General features: G+C 41.5%; 1 protein-coding gene across 2 annotated transcripts in view; it reads left to right on the top strand.

Annotated features, from left to right (window-relative positions):
* The window catches only part of SOCS6 (suppressor of cytokine signaling 6), a 1023578-nt gene that overhangs the window by 285030 nt on the left and 712999 nt on the right, over nucleotides 1–25549 (top strand). For both annotated transcript variants that reach the window (XR_010836697.1, XR_010836699.1), the window contains one exon: nucleotides 23292–23443. The gene's annotated coding sequence lies outside the window, so the exon portion shown is untranslated. The remainder of the gene's footprint in view (nucleotides 1–23291; nucleotides 23444–25549) is intronic.

The raw sequence follows: 25549 nt of genomic DNA, 5'->3' as shown, positions 1-25549 counted from the left end.
CTCCCGTGGGCTGTTCTAAGGCACCAGGGCCTGAGCGGGCTGTCCGAGATGTCCCTGTGGCCAGCGGGTGCACCCACCAAAGTTCCCACCTCATGGAGCTCTGGCTGGGGTGGTCATAGGACACTTGGCTCTGCTTCTCACCCTGCCTTCCCTCGCTCTCTCCCTCCTTCCCTGGGATAGCATCACCGACTTCAAGCATCAGCCTGTAGTCACGGCCTCATGACTGGCTTTCTCAATAACCTGAGCTCAGGGAGAGAGTTATCTGGGTGAAGAGGGAGGTAACGTGTTCCAGGGGGAGACACAGAGTGTGCCAAAGCTTGGAGAGTAGGGGAGCAGGGGAGATTAAAAATAAATGGCAAATGTGGTGGAGAAAGAAAGGGGGGTGGTGCCAGCTATAAACCAGCTGGAGAACAGCATCGGCAAAGGTGGTGGAGACCGCAGGAAGCAGTGTGTCTTGATTCTAAGAGCAAAGCATCCACGTAGAGCTTTAGGCAGGGTGGAGGTGGGACGGGGATGGGGTAGTGAAATCACGTTGCGTTTTGAAAAGACCACTTCGGCTGTAATGGGCGGCGGAGTCAGATGTGAGAAGAAGGGTTGCAGTGTGGACGTTGGTTGATCAGTGGAGAAGCTAGTGCATGCTACAGGAGGACGAGGACCTTGGCTCAGACTCTGGTGGTGGTAATGGGAATGGGGAAAAACGGGCATGTTTGAGAGATGCTTAGGAGGCCGGAAGGACGAGATTGATGACAGCTGGCATGTGTAACCCGGGGCGGTAGGTGATTCCTACAGGTCTAGATGAGCTCGTTTGGGGCGCTGCTGACATCCGTGGAGATGGGAAACACTGGGAGAAGGGGAGGTTGGGAGGATCTAACATCCAGTTTGGGAAATACCGTGTCCTGTGAACAGAGTGATATTCAAGCCTGACCTCAGAGGACAGGTCTGGGCTGGGGGCAGACATTTGTGAGACATCTGGCCTCACGGCTCCCTGAAGCCTTTGCTCAGTACCTCTGTGTCAGGGGAGCACCCCTCTCTCAAGTCTGAAGCTAAGCTAAGTGCTGGTGAGCGCATGACAGACCCGAATCCTGTCTGGGGTGCGTTTGTACAGGGGCCTTCTGGACTGGGACTCACTCTTCTCTGATTATTACTGGGATCTTTTATTTTTCAAATAATTCGAGACATGCTGCAGTTTTTCCACTGAAACCCCAAGCACCGGGACTGGGTGTCTCTGTCCTCAATCACACTGATTTATGAAAGAATCCAATCACAAGGCTTAATCTCCTATACTTTTTGCATTGCTGTCTTTGAGAGGCTGCAGTCACAAACATTTAGAAAAATGGGCAGCACATAATTCTGACGTCTCAGGAAAGAGTACCCGTACTGTGGTTAAGAGGGTGGAGTGTGGGAGGGGGAAAGGGGAATGGATGGGGTCAAACATTTTCCTGTAGGTTACAGACGCCATGTTTCTGAGCTAGGTTAGTTGTACCAACTTCGAAGAAGATGGCAATTCAGAGAACAAACTGGGTGTAGCTCAGTGATTATGTTTAAAATGGAAGCATTGTTTTTTCTGTAGTTCGGAGAAATTCTCTGAGGCTCTTGCAAATTGTTTGTGAAAACCTTGTTCTGCAAAGTGATTCGGAGTTTGTCTTTACAGCGTGTTGACGGGAAGTAGGACGTGGTTACTGTGAGGTTGTCATAAAACTTCATTCTCAGTAACTTCTGTTGTATGTGTTCTGCGTGGCGATGCCATCAGTGTCGTTTAATATCCAGAAAGTAAATTAGCTGAAGTAGACATCCACAACTCTACATTATTAGTGCATTCTTTCAGTTTTAAGAATCTTGAATCAGCAGAATATGGGTGATTATCACTGACTTGGAAATCATTTTTAGGCTCCTTACCTGGTAGCATTTGGTCTCTTGCTTTAAGTGCTTTTAGGAACAAAGGGTCATGTGGACAGTGACAGCCCTGTCACATCCCTCTCTTGATGGAGTGTTTTATACCCTTTCTAACTGGCTTTTGGCTGCCAGTTCCCCCATACACCTATCATTAACCTTTTGCCGTTTCCCACTTTAAATCCTCACATGGCATCCTATTAAGGTACATTCTAAACGAATGATTCTTTACCTGGCGTGGAGAGAGTGTGTCTGAATAAAGGTGTGGGGTGGTTTGAGAAATTTCACTGAATTGGATAAATTTATATTTGACACATGTAAAACCTTACATGATTTCACAATGCAAATTAAAAAAATAATAAATACTAAATAAAAACAGAAGAAGTAACGCTTGGCAGAATTTTCATGGCAAATGGAAATAAGCTGCCTATAGAATGAGAAAGCACTTGATGTAAACAGTGCTGTCACAAAGAATGTGGCATGTTTGTTAACTATGGATAATGTTCACATGCATATGTGATACAATAAATGTCTACTGATGTAGGTAGACAGATGCTATTGGCTTGTGAGCTGCCCACCCAGTGTTTATGCTTCTATTTTTTCTTGCTAACAAAACTCCAGTTTTGTTAAGATGGCAAAGTGTTTAGCTTTGGTGGACAAATCATGGTTGGTCTCAGTATCCTAGCAATTCTGGGTCCTGTAGGAGGTGAATGTTCTAGGGGACCATGTGACCCAGTTCTGGGAAGTGGTGTATGAAAGGAGGTCTGATGGACTTCTCTGGGAAAACCTTCCTTCTTGATAAAAGAGAACTATAGTGAGAAAATCCTTTTATTTATTTATTTTTTTGGCTGCCCCTTTACTTCTGGTGTTGGAAATGATGCCTGGAGCTATGGCAGTCATCTTGTGACAATGAAGATTGAATCCTGAGGACAAAGCCAAGACCTTGAAACCAAGCTGAAGAAGCTTGGACTTGATAGCCTCCTTGAACCATTGAATCAACTCTGTGACTCCTATCAAATGACTTCTTTTTTAGCAAATCATATATCCTTATGCACATAGCCACTATTAATCAAGTTTTTGATTATTCCTGTTAAAATTTAATTTTTGTACTCTAATTTGGTACACAAAAAGCATCTTTGAACCCTGTATCTTACTCTGTCTTCCTCAGGAGTTAGATTTCATGTTGGCTTTACCAGCTAAGTATCAAAAGAACATCAATGTCTAATAATTTTTGTTTAATTGTGGAGATCACCAATTGCTCACTAGTGATAGACTGTGGATACAGGTGTATACTGAAAATATGAAGAAAGTTCTTTTTTCATGACTCAGGAAAGAGTATGTACTTGGAAGACTTTCACCAATTACTGTTAACAACTAGCTCTGTTTCTTTCTCTGCAAGAGTGAGCAGTCACTACTTTTTTCTTGTCTTTTAGGTAGCTGATGACAGAAATATAAAATTGAAAAATTTACAAGGCTTATATCAAAAAGAACAGGATTGCACTTTGGGGTAGAATATTTCATGTCTAAAAATTCTAAGCAATAATATCATGTGTCCCTCTTGATACTTGAAAAATATTCAAGTCATACTCGAGCAAACTATACAAAAAAGGTAGAGTCTGAGAACTTATACTTCTAATTACAAATAATTTTTTTCCTCAATGTCATATCTTTGAGGAAACCTGATGAAAAAGTTCATTTTAAGGGCTTCCAAATTTTACTTGGAATGGAAACAGAAAAAAATTCCAGAACGTGAACTTGTGCAGATGCACAGTTATATTAGTCAGGGTTCTCCAGAAACAGAACCAATAGAATGCATGTGTGTGTGTGTGTGTGTGTGTGTCTGTGTGTAGGTGTATATGAAAATATTTTTTTTTATGTAAAAAATTAAAATATTTAAAGGAATTAGCTCATGGGGTTGTGGAAGCTGACAAGTCCTGTATCTGCAGGGAATACCAGCAGGCTAGAGACCCAACGAAGTGTTGATGCTGCAGTTTGAGTCACAAGGCTGTCTTCTGCTGGCAGAATTCCTTCCTCTTCGTTTTCCTTAGTCAGTCTTTGTCTATTAAGACCTTCAACTGATTGGATGAGGCCCACCCACATTATGGCAGCAGTCTGCTCTACTCAAAGTCTGCTGATTTTTTTTTTTTTAAACGTCTTTATTGGAGTATAATTGCATTACAATGGTGTGTTAGTTTCTGCTGTATCACAAAGTGAATCAGCTATACATATACATATATCCCTATATCCCCTCCCTCTTGCGTCTCCCTCCCACTCCCCCCATCCCACCCCTCTAGGCAGTCACAAAGCACCGAGCTGATCTCCCTGTGCTATGCGGCTGCTTCCCAAAGTCTGCTGATTTAAATGTTAATGTCATCTAAACAATGCCTCCATAGAAACTCCTTAGATAATGTTTCACAAATATCTGGGCACCTGAAACCCAGTGAAGTTGACATGTAAAATTAACTATCACCATATTCAAGCACCGAATTAATAATTTAGCATATCAAACTATTAACTATCTCAAGAATGATGTCATTCCTTTTATGTTATTCATTGTGATGAATTTTACAGCAAAGCAATTTCCCCAAACTTCTGGTTTATGCATATGAGGCTAAAAAAAAGACTTAAAAAAAATCCCAATTTGTCTTAAGCACTGAAGATCACAATAAAGCTGATGATATGATAGCTTTACAACTGAATACAATTCTTTGATTTAATGAATTAATTTAGAAAAAAAATGATTGGAGCATTAACTGATGAAATGCCAGCTATACTGGCTTTGTAATAGGGATTTTCAGTAGAAAGTCAAAGGAAAGACCAAGGTTTTTATTCTGGAACACATTAGATTGTTCACCATGGAATATTAGCTTTGAAAACCCTGTCTAGTGATCCAAAGGAAGAGTTCATTCTTGCCATCAATGTGGTTAATTACAAACTTATATTGAATAGTAGATTGTTCAAGATGCAGTTGTGAAGATTCTAAGTGATAAACAGAATTTGCTTATTTTCCATAATGACATCATTTGAAAATCTACCAGGATTTTAAACATTCAGAGTATGAGTATCTTCCCATTAGACTTGAAATTTTAAAAGGTGAAACTATTTTCTCCCTGTGTACAGGAATTTTTTCTGAAGATGCTTTTACTATTTCAAGAAGGGAAAAAATAAAACCAAGGGTTGACTCATTTTTTAGAGTTGATGTGATGAATGTATCTTGCCCCAGTGTATTAACAATCAAAAGATAACTTCGTAAGAAGAATATTCTGAGTTATTTAGCCCTTCTTTATAGGTAAGATAAAAGTTCATCCAAAGACACTTAGAACCTCTGTACTCTGCCAGGGTTTTAGAAGAAAATCATCAATACAATTGATAACTTCTTTCTGGCTACTTAAATGGCTTGGTGAGAATCTGATTTTATTTTTCTTAGATAGGCAAAAACAGGCACTATTAAAAAAAAAAACTGTCACTTTGCCGCATTCTACTGTGGTTCATGCAATAATTTTCTCCTCAGTGAGACACAACGCCCAGCCCCCAGGCTTGGTTGATTAGCGTCTGCACAGTTGAGCCCTGTTCCAGGAGTCATCAACACAGACGCTCCAGAAGCACAGACTCCTCGTGAGCCCGTCTATGGATTGGACAATGCGGGAATCAGTTGATAGAAACCATTCCAAAATCTTTCCTTTTTGTCCATCCATCCAATGTACTGGCTTCTTTTGTTAACATCCAGTGTTAAAGGAAAAAAAAAATATTTAATTTGGTGAACCATAAAGGTTGGCTCAGGAGGCCTGGCATAGGCTGCTTATAAATTATTGAAATTAGCCAATAGAAAACATGCCACAATCTTGTCAAGGGGAAATATGCTTTGCCCGGATTTATGACCTGAAGTTGCTCTGGTTTTGGAACATGAGGGAAAGATACCAAGTGCTTTCAACTTCTCAAAATGATAATTTTCAAAAGAGCTTAGCATATTCGGCAAATACAATTGAACTTGGAATATGTTGAACCTGAAACTGAGGGGAAAAACCTACAGCATCTGGAGATAAGTTCCAGCCACAGATAAAAACATTGTGGTGCCAGTGCCTTCGCCTTTAATGAAGGTCTCCAAGGGCACTGGTTTTGACAGTGATTGAAAGGAAGAGAAGCACACCTCATCTCGGAGAGAACGAATCCAGAGAACAAGTCCACAGCTGCCCATGTCGTGGCTGAGAAGGAAGCCCGTGCAAAACCCTGGTCAGAGATGGTGATTTTTGTCAAATGTCCCCCAAATTTAATTTTTAAACATTAATGTTTGATTAATTTGGCATAGTTAACTTCTAGAAAATCTCTTTTAGGATTTGATTATGAGATAAACTGGTGTTCTCTTGCTGGCTTTGGGTATTATCTCTCTTTTTTTTGTTGTTGTTTTTTTCTGTATGTAATCAGGAAGCTGCTTTACTTGTATTGTGGGCTATGGAAATAAAGCAGTATAAACAGGTCAGTACTGAATGTAAGATATGTTTTCTGTCTTTCTTTCATGATTCATGGAATAGAAAACTTGTAGCCAGGAAACAGATTGTATGATTAAATTATATGTGTGTTTGTGATTCTAAAGCTGTTATTTCTTTGTTTCATTTTTAGTTGCAATATTTAATTTATTTTTGACATTTCAATTAATGTTAAAGGAGGGCAGGAGGTATTTCTGTTTATCTAAGGGTCATGGGTTAAAAGTTGGTAATCCTGAATCTAAGCTCTTTAGTCTTGCAGGCAAGCCTCTTACAAATACAACCACCTTTTTCTTCCACCATTCCCCCCATCTGCACACACTTTCTACCTGTTAATCACACCAAATGTGAGCTCATCATATTTTGTCCCATATCTTTGTCCTTGCACACTCTGTTACTTTTCTCTTGATATGCCCCCACCCTCGCATTTGTAATCAGAGAATTCCTATTTATCCTTAGACAAAATTCAAATGGCATCTCCTCTGAGATGGCTTCCATGATTATACAAACACATTTAATATTTCCTTCATCTGTACTAATACAACTTTTTACACATCACTATTAGAGTACTTGCATTATTGTAAAGGTTTTGAAAAATACATGAAATTTGCAAAAATACATCTTATAAAAGTTGAAGTTTTATTGATGAAGGTAAATGCTCTTTAACCATTACCTCAATTCCTCCTTCTCACATTCCTTAGATGGAAACACTATTCTCAGTGTGGGGAATGTATTATTAGGCCATTTCTATTGATATATGCATGTATATGTCTCTATGTAAAATAGACAGTATTATCTTGTGTGTGAGTTACAAAAATGGCATAACAATACATGTGTTGAGGGACCTTCAAGATGGCAGAGGAGTAAGGCATGGAGATCACCTTCCCCCCCACAAATACATCAGAAATACATCTACATGTGGAACAACTCCTACAGAACACCTACTGAACATTGGCAGAAGACCTCAGACCTCCCAAAAGGCAAGAAATTCCCCATGTACCTGGCCATGTGGCTGACAGGGTCTTGGTGCTCTGGCTGGGTGTCAGGCCTGAGCCTCTGAGTGGGAGAGCCGAGTTCAGGACATTGGTCAACCAGAGACCTCCCAGCTCCACATAATATCAAAAGGCAAAAGCTCTCCCAGAGATCTCCATCTCAACACTAAGACCCAACTCCACTCAACAAACCGCAAGCTACAGTTCTGGACACCCTATGCAAAACAACTAGCAAGACAGGAACACAACCCCACCCATTAGCAGAGAGGCTGCCTAAAATCATAATAAGGTCATAGACACCCCAAAACACATCACCGGATGCAGTCCTGCCCACCAGAAAGACAAGATCCAGCCTCATTCACTGAACACAGGCACCAGTCCCCTCCACCAGGAAGACTACACAACCCACTGAACCAACCTTACCCACTGGGAGCAGACACCAAAAATGATGGGAACTACAAACCTGCAGCCTGTGAAAAGGAGACCCCAAATACAGTAATTTAAGCAAAATGAGAAGACAGAGAAACACACAGCAGATGAGGGAGCAGGTAAAAACCCACCAGACCAAACAAGTGGAAAGAGGCAGTCTACCTGAAAAAATAATTCAGAGTAATGATAGTAAAGATGATCTGAAATCTTGGGAATAGAATGGAGAAAATACAGGAAACGTTTAACAAGGACCTAGAAGAACTAAAGAGTAAACAATGATGAACAGAATAAATGAAATTTTAAAATTCTCTAGAAGGAATCAATAGCAGAATAACTGAGGCAAAAGTACGGATAAGTGACCTGGAAGATAAAATAGTGGAAATAACTACCACAGAGCAGAATAAAGAAAAAATAATGAAAAGAATTGAGGACAGTCTCAGAGACTTCTGGGACAACATTAAACACACCAACATTCTAATTATAGGGGTGTCAGTGGAAGAAAAGTAGAAAAGAGAATGAGAAAATATTTGAAGAGATTATAGTTGAAAAATTCCCTAATATGGGAAAGGAAATAGTCAATCAAGTCCAGGAAGTGCAGAGAGTCCCATACAGGATAAATCCAAGGAGAAACATGCCAAGACACATATTAATCAAACTATCAAAAATTAAAAACAAAGAAAAAATATTAAAAGCAGCAAGGGAGAGCAACAAATAACATACAAGGGAATCCCCATAAGGTTAACAGCTGATCTTTCAGCAGAAACTCTTCAAGCCAGAGGGAGTTGCAGGACATATTTAAAGTGATGAAAGCGAAAAACCTACAACCAAGATTACTCTACCCAGCAAGGATCTAATTCAGATTCAACACAGAAATTGAAACCTTTACACACAAGCAAAAGCTAAGAGAATTCAGCACCACCAAACCAGTTTTACAACAAATGCTAAAGAACTTCTCTAGGCAGGACACACAAGAGAAGGAAAAGACCTACGATGACAAACCCAAAACAATTAAGGAAATGATAAGAGGAACATACATATCAATAACTACCTTAAATGTAATGGATTAATGGTCCAACCAAAAGACATAGACTGGCTGAATGGATAAAAAAAACAAGACCCGTACATATGCTGTGTATAAGAGACCACTTCAGACCCTGGGACACATACAAACTGAAAGTGATGGGATGGAAAAAGATATTCCATGCAAATGGAAATCAAAGAAAGCTGGAGTAGCAATTCTCATATCAGACAAAATAGACTTTAAAGACTATTACAAGAGACAAAGAAGGACACTATATAATGATCAAGGGATCAATCCAAGAAGAAGAATAGCAACTGTAAATATTTATGCACCCAACATAGGAGCACCTCAATACATAAGGCAAATGCTAACAGCCATAAAAGGGGAAAGCGACAGTAACACAATCATAGTAGGGGACTAGAACACCCCACTTTCACCAATGGACAGATCATCCAAAATGAAAATAAATAAGGAAACACAAGCTTTAAATGATACATTAAACAAGATGGACTTAATTGATATTTATAGGACACTCCATCCAAAAACAACAGAATACACTTTCTTCTCAAGTGCTCCTGGAACATTCTCCAGTATAGATCATATCTTGGGTCAAAAATTAAGCCTTGGGGGCTTCCCTGGTGGCGCAGTGGTTGAGAGTCTGCCTGCCGATGCAGGGTACAAGGGTTCGTGCCCCGGTCCGGGAAGATCCCACATGCCGCTGAGCGGCTGGGCCCGTGAGCCATGGCCGCTGAGCCTGTGCGTCCGGAGCCTACGCTCCGCAACGGGAGAGGCCACAACAGTGAGAGCCCCGCGTACCACAAAAAAAAAAAAAAAAAAATTAAGCCTTGGTAAATTTAAGAAAACTGAAATCATATCAAGTATCTTTTCCAACCAGAGTGCTATGAGACTAGATATCAATTACAGGAAAAAGTCTGTAAAGAATACAAACACATGGGGGCTAAACAAGACACAACTAAATAACCAAGAGATCACTGAGGAAATCAAAGAGGAAATCAAAAAATACCTAGAAACAAATGACAGTGAAAACATGACAACCCAAAGCCTACGGGATGCAGCAAAAGCAGTTGTAAGAGGGACGTTTATAGCAATACAATCCTACCTCAAGAAACAAGAAACACCTCAAATAAAGAACCTAACCTTACACCTAAAGCAATTAGAGAAAGAGGAACAAAATCCCCCGAAGTTAGCAGAAGGAAAGAAATCATAAAGATCAGGTCAGAAATAAATGAAAAATAAATGAAGGAGATGATAGCAAAGATCAATAAAACTAAACACTGGTTCTTTGAGAAGATAAACAAATTGATAAACCATTATCCAGACTCATCAAGAGAAAAACAGAGAAAACTCAAATCAATAGAATTAGAAATGAAAAAGGAGAAGTAACAGCTAACACTGCGGAAATACAAAGGATCATGAGAGATTACTTCAAGCAACTCTATGCCAATAAAATGGACAACCTGGAAGAAATGGACAAATTCTTAGAAAAGCACGAGCTTCTGAGACTGAATGAGGAACAAATAGAAAATATAAACAGCAGAATGGGAGAAATATTTGCATATGAAGCAACTGACAAAGGATTAATCTCCAAAATATACAAGCAGCTCATGCAGCTCAATATCAAAAAAACAAACAACCCAATCCAAAAATGGGCAGAAGACCTAAATAGACATTTCTCTAAAGAAGATATACAAATTGCCAACAAACACATGAAAAGATGCTCAACATCACTAATCATTAGAGAATTGCAAATCAAAACAGCAATGAGGTATCACCTCACACCAATCAGAATTGCCATCATCAAAAAATCTACAAATAATATTGCTGCAGAGGGTGTGGAGAAAAGGGAACCCTCTTGCACTGTTGGTGGGAATGTAAATTGATACAGCCACTATGGAGAATGGTATGGAGAATCCTCAATAAACTAAAAATAAAACTACCATGTCACCTAGCAATCCCACTACTGAGAAAACCATAATTCAAAAAGAGTCATGTATCACAGTGTTCATTGCAGCTCTATTTACAGTAGCCAGGACATGGAAGCAACCCCTAAGTGTCCATCGACAGATGAATGGATAAAGAAGATGTGGCACATATATACGATGGAATATTACTGAGCCATAAAAAGAAATGAAATTGAGTTATTTGTAGTGAGGTGGATGGACCTAGAGGCTGTCATACAGAATGAAGTTACTCAGAAAGAGAAAAACATATATCATATGCTAACACACACATAAGGAAACTAAAAAAAAAAAAAAATGGTTCTGAAGAATGTAGGGACAGGACAGGCATAAAGACACAGATGTAGAGAATGGACTTGAGGACAAGGGGAGGGGAAGGGTAAGCTGTGACGAAGTGAGAGAGGGGCATGGACATATATACACTACCAAACGTAGGCTGGATAGCTAGTGGGAAGCAGCCGCATAGCACAGGGAGATCAGCTCGGTGCTCTGTGACCCCCTAGAGGGGTGGGATAGGGAGGGTGGGAGGGAGGGAGACGCAAGAGGGAGGAGATATGGGGATGTATGTATATGTATAGCTGATTCACTTTGTTATACAGCAGAAACTAACATACCATTGTAAAGCAATTATACTCCCATAACGATGTTAAAAAAGAAAAAAGAACGAAATTTGGACAAAGATAAACTCCGATGGAAATATATGATCTCAGCCCTCAGCCATGTTGTACTTCATTATTACTGAATGGTTATCTGCCTTTTAACTCATCCATAAAAGCAGAGACCACAAAATTGAAAATCAGAATAAGTGGAATGTGGGGCCGACAAGGCTCCTTTGAACTTATGATGCTCCCCAGTCATGGGGGCAACTGAATCTTCAGAGACACTAGGAGTCTTGCATCACCAGTTTCACTGTACTTTGCAAGTATCCCAGCTACCATTTGCATCAAGCAAGAAGAATCTGACCTCCATACATAGCCTGGCTGTTATCAGACTAAGTTCAAACCTTATTATTTGACTGACTACTTATTCTTTGGTTTCTCCTTCCCTCTTAGATGTTTGCTGAAGTACACAAATAAATAAATAAATAATTGCAGCCTGTCTTCAAAGAAAACAACAATGCATGTGTTGTTCTGCAAACTGGTGATTTCTTTGCATATTTGTCTTATCTATTACCTTGTAGGAGAGTTCCACCCATCTCATCAGATGGTGACAACTTTTGGTCCAAAGATGGTGTGTGTGTGTGTGTGTGTGTGTGTGTGTGTGTGTGTGTGTGTGTGTGTGTTCATACATGTGTGTTTCATTTTATCCCTTGCACCTTTTTGTCCACTCCTTCCAACAGTGCTTAGATGATGACCATTGCATAGTTAATAGTTTAATATATGTCTCTACCCATTAAGTATTATGTATCCATGTTGCTCCTTCATTTCTACAGAAAGACATAAAGCAAACTAAAATTTGAGACTGAGTAATAACAAATAACATATTTAATGTGTGTAATTCCTAGGCACATGACATATATGCACTGGAATTTCAGTCTGCAGCCCTCTTCATAAGTTAGAGTAGAAAGAAGTTTCCACAGTGATACTTCCATCACAATTACTACAAAATACCAATTATATTCATTTTCCTTCAGGATAGTTTCCTAATTAATATTATATGGACTGTATGGAGGATCCTGAAAAAATAAAAAAAATAGATGTATCATATGATCCATCAATTCCACTTCTGGGTATACACCCAAAGAAAATGAAAACAGGGTATTGAGGAGATATGTGCACCTGAATGTTCATAGCAGCACTGTTCACAACAGCCAAGACATGGAAATAACCTAAGTGCCAATCAGTAGATGAATGGATAAAAAAGATGTGAGATCCATATAGCTCACTGTAATTTTATTCATAGATACATATACATACACACTGGAACATTATTCACTGTGGCAACATTGGCCTTTGGCACATTATGCTAAGTGAGATAAGTCAGACAGACAAAGACAAATACTGTATGATATCACTTATATGTGGAATCTAAAAAAGTCAAACTCAAAAAAAAAACAAACAAAAAAACCCAGAGTAAAATGGCAGTTACCAGGAGCTGGACAGTGGGAGGAAAAGAATAGATGTTTAAGGGTATAAATTTTCAAAGGGTGGTATTTAAGCCTTGGAGACCTAATGCATAGAATAGTGAGTATAGACAACAGTATTGCATTGTAATCATTAAACTTTCTAAGAGACTAGAAGTTAATTATTCCAGCCACCAAACACACATGATGATTATGTATCGTGATAGAGGTGCTAATTATCACTATAATGGCAATCACATTACATATATAAATATGTCAAATTACATATTGTACGTGTTAAATTTACACAATTTTATATGTCAAATATATTTCAGTAAAAAATAAAAAAAAGATTATAAGGACTCATCACAAGTGATGAACAAGTCCATTTCATATGAGTGTTTTCCTTAAGATAAGGAACATATGGGAAATTATGTTTTCTCTTGGGAATTGTTGGACTGTTGAAGGAGGTTCATGGAAGAGAAGTTTATTGAGGCCGAACCCCAAACTTGGTGACATGTATTTTTTTTATCTGAGATTTACAAAGCACATTGCTAGTTATACTCTAAAAATTAGCTCAAATTGTCTTGGGCCAGAGAGTAGCACACAACTGAGTATAAATATTAACCACTCTAGTATTATATAAATGACAGTCTCTTCTCTCAGGTGGCGGAAATGCCTCTGGCAAAGAGAAAAAAATGCCTGGGTGGCAGATTTTCTTCCTGTATGTGTGTCTTCAATAGATTCAAAGGAAAAGGAAAAACAAACTCTCAATGACTAGTCCTGTTCTTCGTGTTATTTAAAGAATTTCTTGGATACCCAAGTCTCAAGGACCTTCAGCTGTTTCTAATATAGGTGCAAACAGAGTTGATGAAAATCTAATCTTCCTTACGAGGGCTACATCTTGGACCAGTGGGAGATCAAACAACTCCTCACATATTGCCAAGGGTGAGGGCGTCCTACTGGAAGAGCATATGATTTGACATCAGGAGACCTTATTTCAAAGCCCAATTCTGGCACTTGCCAGCTGAATGAATTTCGGCAGTTGACTTACATTTCCTGCACCTCGGTGTTCTCATCTGTGATACTGGGATGATCATGTCTGTGCCGAACACAGAGCACGATGTTAATGTCAAGTTAGGTGAAGTGTCACTTGGCCACGTTCCCGTGTTCACACCTCGGTCGTTCTTGGCCGTGTTTTTGTGGTTCTCCTTACACCTTTCCCAAACCTGTTCTAGGGGAGAGTCTCCGACTGTCACCTGCTCTTGCTGGGGGTTGTCCTGGATATTTTCCAGTTGCTCCTTGCGGGGTCCTGTCAGAGTCTGACCTTCATTGGCTGCATCAAGGGATGCTATTGTCCCCTGGCTTCCGGTCCTTCTTGGCCAGTGGGTGGCGTCGGCAGAGCTGGAAGCAGGAGAGCGCGGTCAGAGGACTCCTCCATGCCAGGAACAGGAGGGGCAGCGCCTGGGCTCCTGGCCACAGCTCTCCCTCAAGAGCCCGGTGACACAGTATTTTAATGTATGTCTGTTGCCCAGTAAGTATTATGTATCCATGTTTGCTCCTTCATGACTGTAGGAAGACAGTAGAAGCAAGCCAAAATTTAAGATTGTGTAATGACCAGCAAGATGGTCAACTTGTGTAATTCCTAGGCAAATTTATACATGGACATGACTTTCAGTAGGTAACCTTCCCCATAGGTTAGAGTAGAAAGAAGTTTCCACGGTGGTGCTTCCATCAAAATTACTACAAAATACCAATTATGTTCCTTTCCCTTCGGAACAGTTTCCAGCTTGACTGTATAGACTGATCAAAAAGGGTTGAATAGGTCTTCCCTGGTGGTGCAGTGGTTGAGAGCCCGCCCTCCGATGCAGGGGACACGGGTTCGCGCCCCGGTCCGGGAAGATCCCACGTGCCGCGGAGCGGCTGGGCCCGTGAGCCATGGCCACTGAGCCTGCGCGTCCGGAGCCTGTGCTCTGCAACGGGAAAGGCCACAGCGGTGAGGGGCCCTCATACCGCTAAAAAAAAAGGTTGAACAAGTCCACTTCATATGAGAGTTTTCCTTAAGTAAAGAACATAAGGGCTCCCTCCCTCCCAGCCGTGCCTCTTTCTGGTAACAGACGCCTCATGCCCCATTCTTGCTTGCCAGGTCCCCCTACTATATAAACACTCCCTTTCTGGAACTCTCCTGTGAGGGTGTCTTGTCTTTCCGACAGAGCCCGCTCTATTGAGAGCAAGTGTGTGGGGCCCCTGCAGCTCTCTTGTCGGGCTCCCCACGCATCACAACTACGGAAAATCTGTGCTGATCACTGTTCCAAATTCTCAGATTTAGTACAGAGTCTAACAGCCTAGAACTGCAGAGGAATCTGTTTTCTGAGATTCCAGTGCAGTTGGATAGATTTATTTATTTCTAGAAAATTTGTCTAGAAATTTAATGAGAACTCTCTGTAACATTTCATGAGCAAGAAGTAAGTTATTTTTTATTTTTATTTTTTGTTGAAGTACAGTCGATTTATAATGTTTTATTAGTTCCAGGTGTGCTACATAGTGATTCAATATTTTTATTTTTATTTTTTTTTGCGGTACGCGGGCCTCTCACCGCTGTGGCCTCTCCCGTTGCGGAGCGCAGGCTCCGGACGCACAGGCTCAGCGGCCACGGCTCACGGGCCCAGCCGCTCTGCGGCATGTGGGATCTTCCCGGACCGGGGCACGAACCCGTGTCCCCTGCATCGGCAGGCGGGCTCTCAACCACTGCGCCACAAGGGAAGCCCTGATTCAATATTTTTATAAATTATACTCCATTTGAAGGTTATTATAAAGGTTGCTATAGTCCCTGTGCAGTACATTATATCCTTGTATCTTACTTATTTTATACCTAGTAGTTTGTTCCTAAGGATTCATTTATTAAAAGCAAAAACAATCCAAAACCAAAACTGGTAGAAAAATGGAATGCTCTGATAATTTTTGTATGTGGCTGCATATATACAGTTTTTAGTGTTGATGGCAATGACTTCAGCATTTTTGGTATTCTAGTCCTTTTTTCCCTAAATATTTTCTCGTAATTATCTTCTATTCTATTGAGCTTTTTCTGTATACTTTTTCAAATATATGATAGTGTCTGTAAGAAAATGTGAAATCTTTGCAAGTTTAGTAACTAGTTTTCAGAATTTTTAAAAATACATATTTTGAAGTAATGGCATAATGAAAAGATAAGGTTTCAAGTGAGACAAATTTGAGTTCGAATTTTTAAATCTACCGTTTACTAGGTTTGTGACTTGGGGACAATTAGTTGTTCATTTACAGCTTTGCTTATCTCAAGATATATTTTAAGAATTAAATTAAATGGTGTCAGTAAAACCCTTGGCATGGGGCCTGGCATGCAGGAAGCATTCATTTAATTGTCTTCATGTCTGCAGTGACCCGTCTGCTAGATAATCTTTCTGAGACAGTGAATACATTCATTGATGGAACTTTAACAAATATTGTTTTTTTTTATCCCTAAGTTGGAATGCATTCAAGCTTCACTGTTCCACTAATTGCTCTTGAAAAATGCCCAGAAGTCAAGGCTTTGTTGTCTCTGTTGCTCTGAAAAGGAAATAGGATGGAAATAATGATCTCGTTGGAACCAGAGCTAAGAAGAGCCTCTGTCCCTTACTTGCGACGCAGCGTTCACAGTGCTGTTTCTGAAGACAAAGGACAAACAAGATCAAGGCCACTGCTGAAGTCAGCAGTCACACTCCCAGAGCTCCACCTGTGGAGGGAATTTTATGCAATAGGAAGAACACCTTCATATAGCACTCCTCTACTCCATGTGCCAGGGAGAGCCTCTTGCTGGATGAGTATTCAGGAGGCACAGATCTGAATGACAGAGAAACCTTAAAACAGCACCATGACTTTAAAGTGACAGATGCTTTCAACACAGTCCCCAGGTGAACACGATGCCCGTGTCCCTTGCTTTCTGTTCAGCTGAACCAGGGAGAGGAGTGTTTCTAACTCCGCCTGGAGCCTAGCCTAGTCAGGTGCCAAAGGCCTCAGCTACATTGGATGACTGTGAGTCTTCCAGATACCATTTTAAACTACCAGGCACAATTCTATTTATTTAAAAATGAACAGTGTGGTTCACATTAAGTTAAAGGACTTCCCCATATTAGTCTGACTGCTCTGGGATTAGATGCAGGTCATGGCTGAATCTGCTGAACTACCCTGGCTGCTGACTCCTGGGTTTTTCATTCAGACCCTGTCCAAGCTCATGGAGCAATTCCTAGAACATTTATAACATTTTCATCCAAGAAGTCCTCTTCCAGCAGGTCAGGCCTTCACTAGTTCATTGCTTAGTTCGAAACGTATAGGTAAATTAGAGATTTCAAAAATCCTAAATTTCAAATAGTGATCTGGAGGACTTGATGCTTCTAAAATCTGCCCCTGAATCCTGATCTTTCTAGTTCTTCCTGGCAGGTAAAATAAAGTGGAAAACAACATAAATTTCAAACTTCATAAATTTCCCCGTTGTGTTCCTTCTCCAATTTAAAATGATTTGATGTATGAGAGAAAGGAGAGTTAGCGTTTCATTTATGCCTTTCTCAGATTACAGAGTAGATACAGAAAGAGCATCATCAGAAGAATATCTATGAGAATGAAGCTGACTTATTTTTTGAAATCGTACAGAAAGACTGAATGTTCCAGGCAAACAGGGGGCCAGAAAAAGGCAGTGAGGTTTTGGAAAAAAAAAAAAAGAAGCAATGGGCTGGAAAAAGATACACACAAAAATAGTGAAATATTCACTCAGCTTCTTCACCTTTAAACGGAGTGGGAATGTTGAACCAGCTCCTCTGTCTAATGTTTTATAATTTTACACTTCTCAGCTCCCCAGCAATGATATAGGCTGTAAAATCATCCAGTGGAGAGGTGGGTAGAAGAACCACCAGAAGGAAGTTACAGAACTTTAGGTTTAACTACCATGAATTCAATAATAACTGTCAAAAGCTATACACAGCTGATCCCTTTCATAAAGTGAGAACTGGGGATTGTTCTGGATGAAAGTTTTTGCGTGTCTCTGCGGCCTCAGGGTTCTGTGCCCCCGGATCAAAGGACATTCTGACTTTACCTGACGCCAGAGCAGTGCCTTTAGGGAAGGCGAAATCCACTGACGATAAACCCTCTGCAAATAGCACAGCCTGCGTTTCCAACCTGAGGGCTGTCACACAGGTGGGACTGGGTCTCGTATCACGTACCACAGCGAAAAGCCCAGCACCTGGGCAGCGTGCATCTCAGTGTACGTGCACCTTAATAAGACGTGAGCCACCGCAGCCAGACGTGCGAGGTCAAGGGCAGCACGGCCCCTCCAGGCGAGGCTCCCAGCAGCCTCGGAGGGCAGGGCAGCTGTGACCATGCCGACGGCAACTGCGGTGAGGGTGGCCATCCCTGCCCTCACAGGTGGTTTGACATAAGGGGTTGTCCTTGGGAAGCGTCGCTTCCTGTTTCAACTTAAAAATCGCAGCTGGCCTCACTGAGTTTGATGTAAGGCTATTTTCAGCTTCTGCCACCGCACCGCACAGCAATTAGAGGCAGCCCCACGATAGAGAAGCATTGACTCAAGATAGGGCTGGATTTCAGAAGGGCCATTTCCCAAGTATACGCATGTTTGTTTTTTAAAAGAGGAGCCATAAAATGGGATTCTAGTTGTTCACAATGATCTCTGTCGAGGGTGATGTTCACGGCGGAGCCTCTGATCACCGTCTTCCGGAATAACCATAAAGGTGCCTGCCTGGCCGTGACCTCCTGCCAGAGCTGCGGTTCCCGTTCTCGCTGATGCTCTGTCTGTGGGAGGGAGACGCGGGTCTTCTCAGGTTTCGGCATCAAATTAGGTGACAGAGGCTGCTGCGGGAGCCCAGACGTAGGGCATCAGTGGGGGCCTTGGGACAGCACGGGGGGGTGTAGCCGAAGCGAACCTTTCATTTTCCAGGCATGAAGCTCCAATCAGATGACTGTTGGGCATGTCCACGAAACTCATAATTTAGAATTCTGGCCACCTCTGAGCGAAATCCTGTAGAAGTTGTTTATCCATTCCCCCCTCCCCCTTCACCCCCCTTCAGACATTGCCATGGTTACCAAGGAAGTTACTGGGAAAGAAGAAGGTTGGGAAAAGCAGAGTGAGAAAGCTCACATGTTGAGGTTGCCTTCTCGAAGCCCCAGGAGCCCTTGGAAGGAATAAGTTCAGCTAGTTTGTGATTCGGAGACATGTCAACAGCAAACTGGAGTTTTAAATTTTTCAGTGGAATAGTTGGGGTCATGTGAACCGTGACTACTGTGGCATAAAATTAAAGCCCCTTTTTGCTTTATGTTCTGTTTGATGTTTCGTCATCCTCCAGAGATCTGCTCTAGTATACGGAAGTGGGTTGTAGGTAGGACTGTGCTATCTGAGCTTTTTATCCTCCACTTTCTACAGAAGGAACTTATGCTACATCATGGATCTTCAGTGATTCCTAATTTCTTTCTGCTTTTCTTAGAATACAAATCGTATTTTCATTGAATGGGGTCTTCTGTGCTTTCCCTTTTGCATTCTCTCCCTTGGAGACCGTACTCACTCTTACTGTAACTACGGTACCGGAAGCCATGCCTGGGCTCACTCCCTCCCCCGCCAGGCCTGCGTTCCATCAGAGCCCTTCCGTGGACCCGTCACATCCACCTGCGGTTAATCGATCACTCTTGACATCTGTCGGCCTGTGTTCACAGCGCTCCCTTAGTCTTCCGTGTCGCTTCCTGGCTCCCGCTTTCTTAGAAACTCAGCCTATCTTTCGGCACAGTGATGTTATAGAACTTTATCACCAGGTCCAGGTGACGTTCCAAACGTGTGGCGTGGGCGTCTGTCACGAGGCAGAGCTAACAGGAGCCTGTGCGGCAGCTCTGAGCGTCACACTCTCTGACGTGTATGTTTACAGATCTGTCAACGCCATCACACACGTCACACTGAAAGTTCTCTGAGGTCTCGGCCCTGTTCGCGCTTTGCTTCCCAGTCATGTTCAGAGTGCACGGGAGCCTAAAATGCTCATTGAATTTGAGCGAATGAATCACCTTTCTTTAAAAAACTGTTTTGTTTCTTTTTCAAGAACTCTATTGAGGTAAAATGGACACATATTAAACTGTAGATAGTTAAAGTGTACCATTTAAGGTTTGACATATATGTGTACATGCCCGTGAAATCCTTGCCAAAATCAGGGTAACGGACATATCCGTGACCTCTCAAAGGTTAGCATTCCCTTTTGTAATCTCTACTGAATCATCTTTCTTGATTTCAGTGCTTCGTTTCCACGATCCTGGCCTTATTTCACATTTGCTGTTTGGGTATCATACTCCTCTGTTGACTTGTGTTGGCCCTTTCCATATGGACTGATGTCAACTTTGTCTCTCCCTCTATTTCAGGAGCTTAATGTTACAAATTTCAAGCTGTTATTCTAAATTAAAATAATCATCTGACCAATTAACTACTGCTCTGAAATCTGTTACACTGAAATTTTAGAAATAAATATCCTTTTATATCTCTATGTTAAACAGGAAAAGCCAAGGGTGGAACTTTGAAATATTTTAGAAACACTCTCCCATTTAAAAAATTTCTGCATCAGCCCATTGACCAAGATGTTTTATGATAGGATGTCCACCCAACTATGTGTATATGTAATCACATTGTTTTCTAGTCTGTATTTATCAACACATCTCCATAGACATCTTGTCTTTAAAAAAAAGTGTCCTGTTGGAATCAAGATACAGTATGTCTATAATACTGTATGTTCAAATCTTGCACCTATAGGTTTAGTTATCGTAAAGATAGTAAAGAGAGGAGTCTGGGATAACGGGCCCTGGAACACACATCTCTCCTCCTTGGGGGACCAGGAACCATCTCCCATTTGCATTTAGAGCGTATCACTGTGGACCCTTTAGATATAAGATCACTGGCTCCAACTGTCACTGTGGTAGACATTTGAAAATATCAACTGCCCAAGCAGAAAACATGTACCAAAACATGTAAGGCTTAAGGCTTAATAACTGAGAAGATAAACACAAGGAGTCCGTGAGCCACAGTTATTCACAGTCAGCCAGAAAAGCAGGGGTGGGAGGGAGAGCAGATCTTTTTGAGGCAGAAAATGTATTTGTAAGTAGATCATGCAAGCAGCCATCTCCTTGCCATTTCACTGCCGTCAAGATGTGCTCCATGCATAGCTGTGACCTAACCCTTCTTTGATGGACAAGCTATTATGATCCATTATCCATTTGGGCTGCAATTGAACATCTGCACATTCTCTTTGAAATGGCTTCTCCATTAGAATCAGAAAGTACGTTCAATTCCTCGACATCTTTTCACCCAGTGAGTGAAAATGATGCCTTCGTAGCAAGCTCAGCTCCGGGTCCTCCAGAGTCCCCCTGCACCAACCTACTGACCCATTCTTGCCTTGCAGGGAACCATGCTGTTTTTCCTCACCTTCCACTGCAGTTCTGGGATGTAGAAGCCAACCCTGTGTAGTAAGTTCTAACGTGCTGCACAGTTTTCAGTTAGGTCTGCTGTGTTTGATTTTATTCTCGATACTAAAAAAGAACTTTAAACATGACCCTTAAAAAGTGCCTTCAGGATTTCCCTGGTGGCGCAGTGGTTAAGAACCCTCCTGCCGGTGCAGGGGACACGGGTTCAAGCCCTGGTCTGGGAAGATCCCACATGCCACAGAGCAACTAAGCTCATGAGCCACAACTGTTGAGCCCACGAGCCACAACTACTGAAGCCCCTGTGCCTAGAGCCCGTGCTCCGCAACAAGAGAAGCCACCGCAATGAGAAGCCCGTGCGTCGCAAAGGAGAGTAGCCCTCGCTCGCCACAACTAGAGAAAAGCCCGCGCACAGCAACAGAGACCCAACGCGGCCAAGAAAAAAAAAAAGAAGTGCCTTCGCTTTTGGAAAAGATGTCTAGAAGCAGAGGACACGATGGCATCCATGGCTTCCCCTCGAGCAATGACAGAGGCCTGAACTATGAAGATTCTGACAGCTCTTCCTGGTTCCTGTGGTGAGAAGTGGGCTTCTTGTGGATGGGCCGTTCACAGGATGCTATGTCCCTCAAGGTTTTGAATTAATTGTTTGGTGCACATCTCCCTCCTCCCCGTATGTGACTGTATTAAGCCAGTGCATCCACCTTACTTGAGGACCAGTGGGCTGATTCTTTAAGATGAGCAAGGATTCTCCTTCCCATCTCTAAATTCTGTGCGTAGAATAAATGCGCCAGGCGTCGTTATTCTATCTCGAGTGTATGTTTGCAGGCATCTCCGACCACCTGCAGTATTTCCTTGTAAAATATTATGTATGCTGGCTGTGGCCTGACTTGCAATACAAAACTGTAGACTTAATGCCACCCGACTGCGGAAGGCTGGCGTGTAATGAACAGGGCACTTAGAGTTGATGTACCTTGTATCTTCATTTCAAAGCAGGGCTTTCATACCATAAAACACACTTACTATGCAAAACCCATTTTTACCTCCTGATTTTTCATTGCTATTTGGGATGGCCTCTGAACACTGAACAATTCGTAGCTTTCTTTGTTCTCAGCTGCTGATAATTATTTCACTTTCTCTCCCCAAAGTCAATGCTAAGATCTTTTGAACAAGTGGTCTCTGTGTGATATCACCTTTGTATGAGTACCTGAAAAAAATCTCAACCGTATCCCGCACTAATTTCTTTTCCTTTATTCTTATCAGGTGTTAAACGAAAAGTAATGAGAAGGCATTCATAATAAAGACAGGACTGAAATGAGCAGAGCCAATTGTGCTACAATTACGGTGTTATCACACAAGTGCGTTTCTTCTGTTTTCCCATGGAGACATGTATAACGATTTGTAGAAGCAAGGAGGATCAAACTTATATGGAATTTTCGGGTGTCTGTTATAATCTCTGGATTCCAAAGACTGGGATTACTCACGATGTGATGGTCTGCTCAGTTAATGAGAAAAATAGAGTCCGCACCTCCTGGGAGTGCTTGGGCGGTTGGTTAAGATGCGTAGCAGAGTTCAGCTTCAATAGAAGCTATCGGCTGGTGATTAAAGGAAATTTAACTGCAAAACCTTATATTAATGTACGGTTCTTAACAACTAGTGACCTATCCTGTAACCACGGATAAACTTCTGTTACAGGTGAATTACCTTATAATTTCAGTCAGGGTCTTGTTAATAGCCAAGTACCTGGTGAATTGTGTTGAGATGAGAGAGTAGATAAACTCTGCTGAGTTACTAATTGTCCCCATAACTTTTCTCATTGTAATTGTACAACCTCTGGTTCTTAGCAGCCAAGAATAAGAATGATATCTTCTATACTCTTATTGCAGAGAAGTGTAGCCATGTTCTGGCCAGGCAGGATTTGAGTGGAGGGTATGAGGCCTGCCCTCCATCCCCCTTTTCCTTTCTTACCGGCAGGATCGCAGGTGTGAGTGAGTCCTCTTAGATCCCGAGGATGAAGCAACCCTCTTGGGATGGCCGAACAACCGGGCCAAGGAAGGTGCCCGTGTACCAGACCCCAGGAGCCGCCCTACAAGCCCTGGACAACTTCCACCCAGACTACTGGATGAGTGAGAAAAAAGTCAATCATGTTTAAGCTACCATTATAATTCTCTGTTCTAGCAGCCAAATCTAATCTTAACCAACACAGAAAGCTGTAAAAAAATCCAGGCCAAAAAGTAAAATAGCAGAAGCATCACGAAATAGTCAGTTAGACCACAGGGGCTGATGTTCAGGGAAGAAAAAAACATTTGGTGAAAGGAAAACAAGGTGTTTTTCAGCTATTTTCACACTGTCGAAGGCAGAAACTGGTGGAAAGCAGGTGCTGGAACAATGTTTGCTGAAGCTTATGTTAAGTGAAACCCTGGGCGGGGGTGGGGTAGGAAGATCTTAATAACCCCATAGAGTGGAAATAAAGAGGGATCAAAAGGGCCTCTTAGGGCTTCCCTGGTGGCGCGGTGGTTGAGGGTCCGCCTGCCGATGCAGGGGACGCGGGTTCGTGCCCCGGTCCGGGAAGATCCCACGTGCCGCGGAGCGGCTGGGCCCGTGAGCCGTGGCCGCTGAGCCTGCGCGTCAGGAGCCTGTGCTCCGCAACGGGAAGGGCCTCTTGTTCCAAAAGTTCCTGTAGGAATACTGTTCCCAGTATTTTAAGAAAAAAAAAAAAAAAACAAAAAACAAGTTTTCTTGGGATGTTCTCATTGTTATTCAGACAACTTAACTCCAAAATTTGGACATTATAACAATAACAGCAGCAGCAGAGGCAACTGGAAATAACATAAGTTAGCCAAACAAATGAGGAAGGGTAGAGACTGCATTTGTTTCCCCGGAGAAACTGAGTAAAAAGCTTTCCTCGTGGAATAGAAAGTGCAGCAGGATTGTTAATCTTGAGAATCTGCTCAAGGGAAACTAGTCTTTAGAGACTAATATTTCAAACTAAGGGAAAAGAGGCTGCCAGAAACAAAGGCACAGGAAATCCCTCAACATGATATTCAATTGTGAGCAATTTATGTAAAATATCTTAAGATGGCTTTGGTGTTTGAGATACAGTGGATACATTTCAATTGGAGATGGAGCAGTTAATGTATCATAGAGTCTATTGATTATAATTATCTACTAAGATATCAAAGAAATAATTTAGTGTAACAAATAGTTATTGAACACTCTGCTAAGATTTATGGAAGATGCAAATGAGGCCACATATCGTCTCTGCTCTTGGGTGACTTTCTTTCTGAAGAAAAAGCCTAGTTGTACTTGCAAATGCAGTTTCTAAAAGAAACAGAAATTGAACTAAACAGGAAAGCTAGTTATTGTTATTTCTGTGTGAATTTAGGACCTCTTCCAAATGGAGAAATATTCAATTATATTGAGTACTGTTTGGGTAAGTATGAACTAGAGGAATCATTGATGCCTTGCTAATACCTGAAACACATGTGTTATGACTTTCTCCGTTGCCCGACTTAGAAAATTAACTGAAACTTCCCAAGGCGGAAAGGATATGCACGTATTGATTGCTGAGCGTGAAATATCTACATTATTTTCACAGCTTGCTGTTTTCAAGCAAACCAAGGATCTTCTTTACTTTTCTTTCTTCTTTTCTCTTTTCTTTCTTTTTCTTTTGACTGTGAAACCTCCGGGGATCAATCTGTCTGTCTTGCTTTGTGTCATGTGTACAACCCCGATCCAAGGAAGGTGGAATACTTTAGTCTGACTCACTCCTGGGCAGGGGTGGCCCCAACCACACCTAATAGACTGAAAAGTATTTTTTTCAAGCGAGAGAAAGGAGATTCGCCAAAGGAAGTCATTCTAGGTACACACACGCGTTTTCTTAAGTTCACCAAGTTTAGACGACTACTCAGGAGAAAGAGATGGAAAAACTGGTGGGGTTTTTTTGGTTCTGTTTTTTATCTAAGTAGAAGATGGGATGAACAGAAAACAAGGTAATATTTTAATTTCTTCTTAGGGATCGAAGGTCATAACACTAAGGAGATAGGACAATGTGAAAACTGAGTATCTGATTATAGAGATGATTTTAAGGAATAGGGTTTAAAAATTTATTTATAGTAGGTATATGGCTTAGGACAGTAATTCCTAAGTATGTTTCCTGTGTGATATTATATAGTGAAAGGTTTCCACGAGCTAATATATATGGCAAACATTGTGCGTTGTATCCTTCTCTT

This window comes from Kogia breviceps, chromosome 15 (assembly GCF_026419965.1).
Source record: "Kogia breviceps isolate mKogBre1 chromosome 15, mKogBre1 haplotype 1, whole genome shotgun sequence".
NCBI classification, from domain to species: Eukaryota; Metazoa; Chordata; class Mammalia; order Artiodactyla; family Physeteridae; genus Kogia; species Kogia breviceps.
Note: the sequence above shows the minus strand (reverse complement) of the source record. Positions and strands in the feature narration are given on the sequence as shown.